The 9,110-nt window shown below is 44.0% G+C and overlaps 1 pseudogene; it reads right to left on the reverse strand.

Moving 5' to 3' along the window:
* Positions 1–176: 176 nt before the first annotated feature.
* LOC136496337 (uncharacterized) lies at positions 177–7,707 on the reverse strand (annotated as a pseudogene).
* Positions 7,708–9,110: the final 1,403 nt, after the last annotated feature.

Consider the following 9,110-nt stretch of genomic DNA (forward strand, 5'->3'; position numbering starts at 1 on the left):
GAACTTAGGCCTTATTTAGATGCCATCCAAATTCCAAGTTTTTTCACTCTCTCTCCATCACAGTCAATTTTTAGCCGCTTGCATGGAATATTAAATGTAGGTAAAAAAAAGTAGCTAATTACACAGTTTAGTTGGAAATCACGAGATGAATCTTTTGAGCCTAGTTGGATCCACGATTAGACAATATTTGTCAAATAAGACGAAAGTAGTACTATTCATCAGGTTCACTTTTTTTGCAAAGTGAACAAGGCCTTATTGCGGGAACATTACTACCATAAATTGAAAGGACCCATGGCTCTTGAATGAGAAACTAAGCATGCGTATTGTTCTTTACATATATAGCTAGGAAGCTGTATCATGAACATCATCGATTCATCCTCAGGCAGAACACAGTTTAAGCTCAATTAAAATTAGGAACTGCGTGTGGTGTATGGCCATAACCGACAACAATGCCATCAACATCACGCAGTTGGGCATATGGTGTAGACAACTTATTATGGGAGGTTCGGCTACAACTCTTGTAAAGCCCATCAGCTTTGGGGCTCGCCTGAAACCTGCACCGTATCAGGTGGTCAGGTGGATAATCGCAAAAGGTTGAAGCAGGGTCAGTGCTTCTCTTCATTATTACCATGTTCAGCCCCAAAGGCCATCCGTGGGCTGGCTATCAGGCACAATGGTGTCATCATCTAACAGCTCCGCCTGCTTCTTTCTTGCCTTCTGATAGCTACGGGAACCACGGAGGATGGAGCCAATATCCAGGCCACCTTTGAGACTCTTCTGAGATCTGAACAAGTGGGAGGAAAGCGACTCAGGTGTCAGTAAGCTTCAGCTGACGAGAAGGAAACAATCATGACTGTTACTAACTCAGTTCCAAAATAAGGGATTCTGTAAGGGATTCTGAACCTGGACAACAGGGGTAAGTAGTAGACATACAGTTTTATCAAACAAGTCACTGTATGGTTGTTGCAACCAGCTAAGGTTATTCTACAGGCAGCTACTCTACAGCACTTCGCTGTATTTGGTGAAACACCGTTATCCTCTACCCACAAGTGTATATTAGGTCAGTATCAGAACACCTTTTCCCCTCGACACAGTATGTATTAGGTTTAGGTTACTATAATGCCTACCATGCAACATTTATACTTGCTCATCCACATCGTCGCAAGCTGATGCAAGAAAATAGGCATTTCTCTAATAACTATTTTCTCAGTTTGCAGGTCAGAGAACTTACAGTGATACGGTGCCATCATCAGGAACCTCGCTTTCATAGGCTGCAGATGAAATACCTGCCAAAGGCAAATTGGTTAGACACATGGGGACCAGGATATCTGATGCCACGTCTAAAATAATCCATAAGCAGTTTAGATGAATAATGAACCTGTAAAACATGCTCTGAAGAGAGTAAATTGCTACAAACATTCATGTCCTAAGTTAACTAGAACTGATGAACCTTTTACCAATTAGAGTACGTCAGCACCAGCGATATTAATGCAATATTCCAGAATGGCAAATCTAGCATTTCAATGGTAAATCTAGCATTTTCAAGCATGGCATTGATAGAGGAGAAGAAAAAGGAACTTATCGGTGCAGGAACTTCCAATGAACATGTGAATATCCCTACTAGATGTGGGCTGATCTGCGTTCTAAAGGAGGCAGCAATTTTTCACCAATTTTGACTGTAGGAAGGTATCCACCCCCAAGAAGTGATGTTAAAAATCCCAAGGAATGAATTAATGCATGACCAAGTGCAAATGCGATCCTATTCCATGTGATACTATCTCATTAAGGTTCCCACCTGAGTCAGCAGATGTAGATGAACTATCAGGTGATCCTTCCATGACAGTCTTGGTGTCCAATTCATCACCAGAACCTTCACTGATACAGTCATTGAATATTGCACCAGAGCCTACTTTCCTACTCGCTTTTTTGGAGTTTCCACTGGTCTCTTCATACCTTTTACTTGAGACTTTCCGGACTGCAACTCTATATCGGTTAGCATTTTGTGGCGTGCCCTCTATGCTGTTACTTGACGCTTGTGGGCTCATGGAAAAATCCTTCACAAGATTGCTTACAGGCTTAGGATTTGGAGCCACCTTTCCCTTGATAGGAGACCCATCAGGCATTCTAATCTTAGCATGGGGCTTTGTCTGAGAAGTGAATTTCCTCACTTCTTTAGTTATATGTGCATGATCCTTTTCAGTGAGCAACTTGCTCTGATCATCAACACTCTGGTGGAGATTCTTCTCAGGAGTATGATTCCAAGTGGCATCTTCTGGTTCATGTAGCATTATACTGACATTCTGAGTAACTTTGCTGTTGCTCTCTTTTCCATTGTCCTGACCTGTCCTTTGTTTTTGTACAATAGAAATAAGTGAATCTTGGGTACCAATATTAATGCCTTGATTATCACAATTAGGATTGTCCCTTTCAGCAGTAGGTACTTCCATATTAGCTTTGCCCTTTCTCTTCTTCTCCTTGCCGATATTCACATTCTCATTTTCTCTGTTCATGTTTTCTGTTGCAATAAATGGCACAATAGCTTTGCTGGTATCATCATTTCGTTCAATGCTACCAGTACGTTGCTTTCGTTTCTTCTTCTTTTTATTCTTCACTTCCCTTAAAGATTCATCTTCATTGTTTTGCTTACTTTCTGCGGCTATTGATGGATCATCATTCAGATTGCTGCAGCTAAAATGATCAAGGAAATTGATTCCATCATTAGCAGGATGAAACACGGTGTGGTAATCAGGTTTAACAGCACTAGCAGAACTTGTAGTGCTGACTCCCTTTTCAGTCCTGGAGTTCACCAAATCAGCACTGAAACCGTGTTCCAGGGCACAATCCAGACTTTGAAGTTCAGAGTTCGAAGATGTTTTCCTTTCCTTTTGAGAATTAGGGTTGGCAGATTCGAGAGCCATGGCATCTTTCTGAACTACACGCAAGGTTGGAGTTCCTGCAGCATTTTCAATATCATGGGTCCCAAGAGTCTGAGAAGACCTGTCTTTCTGCTCTACTTTCCCAACAGTGATTAAAGAAGTGTCAACTACAGAACCTCCCTGAACCAAATTTTCTTCCGTATCATTAGCTTCCTTGTAGTCCAATGTATCGAGTACTTGCTTTACGGAACCCTTCTTTCTTCGATGCTTAGTGGCTTTGCGTTTGTCATCAGCTTGCGCAACCACATTTCCAGTTACTATATCCTCAAGATCACTTGTTTTATCAGCAAACCTCAAAGAATCAGACTCTTTTAATTCTCTATTAGCATCATCTTCAGGTACACCACTTGATTGATGAGAAGAGTCAGTCATGGTTGCTAGCACTTTCGATTTCTTCCGCTTAGACTTCTTTTGTCTAGGTGAGCTAACAGGAGAAGCAGAGTGAACCGCTGCAGGATATTTCGGAGGTAATGCGGCAGTAACGCTACCAACTTTAACAGCAATGGATTCAGGAACTTCTAGTCCATTCTGATTGCTGCCTAGGTGAGTTTGTCCTGGTAAAAGATCTGCATCCAGATCCTTACTTAAGCTGTCTTTAGATCTTAGATCTGCCAATACCTCATCAATAACATTTGTTGCCGCTACATCTGGACTTTCACTAAGCTTCTTGTGCTCAGTAACTGTTTCTCCTTCTATAATGCCCGGGGTTGTTTGCTTTGCATCTATTGGAGTAGCATCTGTGCATTGTATCGAGCTTTCGTTTGTTACAAATCCAGAAGATTTTGTCAGATCTTGACTAGGATTCATACCCTTTAAGGATTCTGAGCGGCATTTTCTTTTTTTCTTTTTCTTTCCATCACCACTTGGATTTTCTATTATATTTGAATCCCCTTGATACACAATGTTTGACATCTGTTGCATAGAAGGTTCATGGACAATCTCCCTTTTAGTAGAAACTGTAGCTTGTTTGGCAGCATTTTCACTATACCCATGATCTTTCTCACCAGTAGCATCCACGGAAGGCATGTCAACAGAACCAACCTTTGATTTCTTGCGCTTCTTCACTTGAGAAGTATTTTGATCTGTTTGCCTCTTGTCAGAGACATCTGTACTTTTGCCATCTTTCTCCATGTTGCTTGTTTCAGGTACACCTTCATTGTGAAATCCCTCATTGTGTTGTTTTATTTCTTCATGCTTGTCCCCTTCATCCAAAGGGGCGCAGCATTCCTTTTGTAGTTTTTCCTTCAATAGCTACACTTTCACCTGTAGAATAAATGGCATCTGCAATTGAAGGATCCCTACATCCCTTGAGAGCATGATCAAACTTCTCTTGTTCAGAGATTAGATCAGTAGATGCCTGAGCATTGCTCACAAACTGAGCACTTTTGCTCCCCTGGTTTCCATCATTAAGTTCTGATGATGAAAGAGGCAAACCAGATGCTTTGACTATAGTTTCATCTTTGTCAGTCAATTCAACATTATATGCCTCGTCACCTGGATGATAAGAAAAATAAAAAGAAATCAGTACTCCTACATTGAACAATGAAAATACTCTCGATATTTGTCGTTAAGAAGATAAATAAGGTGGATTTATAGTTCTACATACGACTTTCAAGGCAACTATAGAGCATGCAGTTACACCAAGTTTTGGCCAGAGGAAAAAAAATGTGAGACAGATTTTTCATTATTAGTTGTTCAGCTCAAGTATCATACCATGCGGTTACACCAAGTTGCAAGATGAAATATATCGAGCCCATCATAAATATGTTTGCAATTGAATTCAAGCATAAAGAATGTCATATGGTACATTATAGCACCTCATGCTACACTACAAACAATTTTCAGTAATGTAATACAATATATGGATATTATTACTCTGTAACCCTAGGCTGTTATGAGGCAGAACTTCACCTGTGGATTTTGATAAATCCGCTGGGGCTGCCCCATACGATGGTTCTGTCGTTATTTGAGTAGAAGCAGATTCTGAAGGGGCCAATTGACGCTTTTTCTTCTTCTTCTTCTTTTCAGCAGCACTTGGGTTTTCTAGCTGGATGGACTCCTGATGTAAAGTGTCATGGACTTGATGATTTGAAGTGTTTAAAGATTCCCTAAGAGAAGTAGGGTCTGTTTCCAGTAGATGCCTACTTGATGTGTCAGGAGAACTAGTCCTAGATTTTTTGTGCTCCTTTTCTTGTGAAAGATTATCCATTGCATGTATATTATGGATCTGTAATCCCTAGGCTGTTATGAGGCAGAACTTCACCTGTGGGTTTTAATAAATCTACTGCCGTAGCTGATGGTTCTGTTGTCTCTTGAGCAGAAGCAGATTTTGACGGGGACAATTGACGCCTTTTCCTTTTCTTCTTCTTTCCAAGAGTGCTTGGATTTTCTAAATGGATGGACTCCTCATGTAAGGTGTCATGGACTTCTTGATGATTAGAAGTGTTTAAAGATTCCACAGTACATGATGTGTCAAAAGAAGCAGTCCTAGATTTTTTGTTCTCCTTTGCTTGTGAAAGAGTCTCCTTTGCTTGTATCTCTTCCAGCAGTTGCTCCTCTACCCTGACTTGCTTTTTGTCAGAAACATCATCACCAACGCCATGGTCTCGACTTGCATGTAGCTCCTCCACAGCATGTGACATATTACTCTCGTTTGAAGATTTATCAACACATGCCATTGATGTGGAACTAATATAAGCACCTTCAGTTTGATTAGCTTGTTTTATCTGGCCACTGTAACTCTTTGCTTTGTCAATAACTTGATCAATTCCTGCTTCTGTATCAATGGCCAGACCCACTGCTTTGTTCTTCAGTATTTCAGTATTTAGCTGTGATGAGGATGGCACCAAGGAACAATTTGGCAATACATCATGTGCTCGAACATTATTCAGCGCGGCATCATCATTACCACCTTCAAAAGAAGAGATAATTCGATTACAACAGCTAGAGGTAAAGGACAAAAGAAGAACTGATATTATAAGCTATGAAAAAGCAAGCAGCTTCAACCTCACACGTCAAGGGTTAAGACTTAGGACAACTACTAATCACATGCTGTTTTCTACAAAACAAAATTGCGAATGCATCGAAGAGAGATTTAAACATGAAGGAGAAACTCCTCGGTGGAATAGGATGGCTATGCAGTTTTAGCATCTGCTGGGTGACAGACACCTTTAGATTGATCTTGATGCAAGAGACATGCATAAAGATTCTTTTTGGAAATACGTGAACTTGAACATCCAGTTGAAATGAATTATGCAGTCAACCAAGCATATAAATAACAAGCAAATTAGGAAGAAGTAATGTTAATTTAATATGTTTCATATGCCAGAGATAATTCCTAGGGTGTGTGGTTTACCTTTAAGACCTCTAGAGAGCATATCACAAGCAACATCTGGTGCCATCACAGGCAGCTCCTCAACATGGTTCTTTACACGAATTCCAAGACAAACATCACTCACTCTTCTATCATCAGTTGCTGGAGCATCTTGGCAGCAGTGTGTGGCCGTTGTAGCCTCTGCCATATTGACGTGAAGAAAGCACCCACCTTTAATTTTGGTGAAGACACTCATCACTGTCATTGAATCAGAGAGGTGATACAGTACACCTTTCCGGCAGACCTGGTGAATAAAAAAACACTCATATAAGCTAACAATACCCTTTTTGCAAGGTTTTGGTACAATCAGATAGAAATGCTAAACTTCTAGTTATTCCCTCAATTATCAATAAGTGACTTCGACCTTATGCCTTTGATTTACATAATAATTTCATAATTTTACATATATCTTAAGAATAATGTCCATCCGACATGACCTTCCAAAATTTGCATGCACAGCTTAGCCAGATTATGAAACTGCAATAAGATCACAAGTCATTCGACTTAGTTACAGACTTCCAAAGTTACACCGACTGACTTAGCATGCAGTACATTATGTACAAATGAAAAAAAAGCCTGCACACATGTAGTGCAGTAGATAGTAATTCCACAGCATTGTACTAAAAGATGCTCTTCTCTTTTGAATTTCAATATTCACATTAATGGGGGTCAAAACACAACAAAGCAGATGGCTGATTACATGTAAGAACCACCCATCCATTACTTAAAGTTACAGCACTATTGATGTTTATGGAGAAAATCACATTCACAGGCCTCATAGGGCCACAAGGTGTGACAACTAATTCAGCACCAACTGAGGAGTCCATCAAGAATCCTCTGCAGCATGCAACCCTCACCGATTGAAATCACCTTATCACCCAAAGAAGCAATCGACAAAACCTTAGAAACAATAAGTTAACACTGAAATATAACTAACTCTACCGCCAAACTAAAAAATGCGTCTATGCGATCTTCATGGGCTGATTGCAATCACAAAACTTCACTAAAAAACGAACACCCATCAGAGCTACGAAACAGGACCTGGAAGGACTTGATGGTGACGGGGCCGAGGTCGGGGAAGGCGGCAGCGTGCTCCGCGGCCACCTGCGCTGCGCATAGATCAACACACGAATCAGTTCCGATGGGCACCTGCCGTACGAAGAGACAGGGAGAAGAAGCGCGAGGGGAGTACACTTTAGGCCACGGATGGCTGTGTCCGGGGCGACGAGCAGGGCGAGATGGGTGCCGAGATTGGTGTCAAGGAAGAGGGAGACGGGGGCGTCTCCTCCTTCGCGGTGTGCCATTAGGGGCCACGGCGGCGGCGGGGCGGCGGCCATAGCGGGGCAAGCGGCCGCCACTGGAAGTGAGACGAGACTACCAGAGGGCAGGGGCGAGGGGGGCGCCGCGGGTCGTGAGGATCTTATGGTGCGTTTTAGGGCATGAAAGTGCGTATTTCTTTTTTTTTTTTTAGAAAATTGGTTGTGTACCATTGAAAAATCACTGTAAAATACCATTGTAAGTTTGTGTTCTTGTAAAATACCACAAAAAGATTGAACCGTGAACTGAAAATAGCATTCGGTTAAAATAAAAGCGACTGAAGTGACGAAACTGAAAGTAGCCTCCGTCACGCCGTCATGCTCTTACGGGTTGTTTTCGTGGACGCTCGCCGCGAACAGGAACGGCTCCTGCGGCACCACCGGCACCACGTGTCACAGCGTCCGTGCTTGCGCACGTCCTTGCCGTCTCGGCTCTCGCCCCGCCCGGTCCTGCCCCGCGCCAACACCTCTCCCCGATCCCGATCTGTGTGCCTGTAACCTACGTGGTATGGAGGAGGAGGAGGAGGGCCCCTGCAGCGGAACGTCCTCAACCGCATCGGCGACATCAAGGCGCTCGGCAGCTGTGCCCTCGTCTCACGCCACTTCCACGCACTCGTGCTGCTCGTCGACTCCGTCTTCGTCCGCGTCGACTGCGTCATCCCGATGATCCCGCCGCCCTCTTCCTCCTCCGCTGTACCGGGCTCCCCACTGCACCATGCGCTAGCTGCGGGCGTAGCGCGTTCGTGCACATCGCGCGCGTCCTGGTCAGGCGGCATTGCCACGCGCTCGGCCAAATCCTATCCCCCATCGCGGCGGGCGTCTCCTGGCGCTCCGAGCCACTGCCTACGCCCGTCGCGGACGTCTCCCACCAATCCACCACTCGCGCTCCGAGGTGCTCCGCTGAGCTGCAGCGCCTCCACATCAAGCTGACACTGACGATGGCGTGCTCCTAAAGTGGAAGGCCAACTTTAACTCCACCCTCGGCAGCTATGTTATCCTCGACGCCTCGTCGTTCTCGTCCAAGCCGCCGACAGGGCCATGGTCCAGCGGTGGCGAAGGCGATGCGCTGCTTCTGGCCGCCGGAACATGCTGCTGGACATGTGCTACTTCAACTCGACAAGGACGCGTGCTTCTGGCCGCTGGAACCTGCTAGCGCTGGTGCAGTGGTTCTACGAGCCAACATCCTGGCGCGTGCTCCTATAGTCCTATCTGGCAAGGACGTGCGCAACCACAACCTGCGGGTGCCGCACGTGGTGGCGGGGTGCCACAGGAGCCGTTCTTGTTTGCGGCGAGCATCCGCGACAACATCACGTACAGGTGCGACGGAGGCTTCTGTCACTCCCGTGACTTCATTTTAATAAAATGCTACTCTCAGTTCACGGTTTAATCTTTCAGTGGTATTTTACGGAGCGCCAAACTTTCGGTGATATTTTACGGAGATCGCGATCTTTGGATGCTACACAACCAATTTTTCCTTCTTTTTTT

The sequence above is a fragment of the Miscanthus floridulus genome, chromosome 12, assembly GCF_019320115.1.
Source record: "Miscanthus floridulus cultivar M001 chromosome 12, ASM1932011v1, whole genome shotgun sequence".
NCBI classification, from domain to species: domain Eukaryota; kingdom Viridiplantae; phylum Streptophyta; class Magnoliopsida; order Poales; family Poaceae; genus Miscanthus; species Miscanthus floridulus.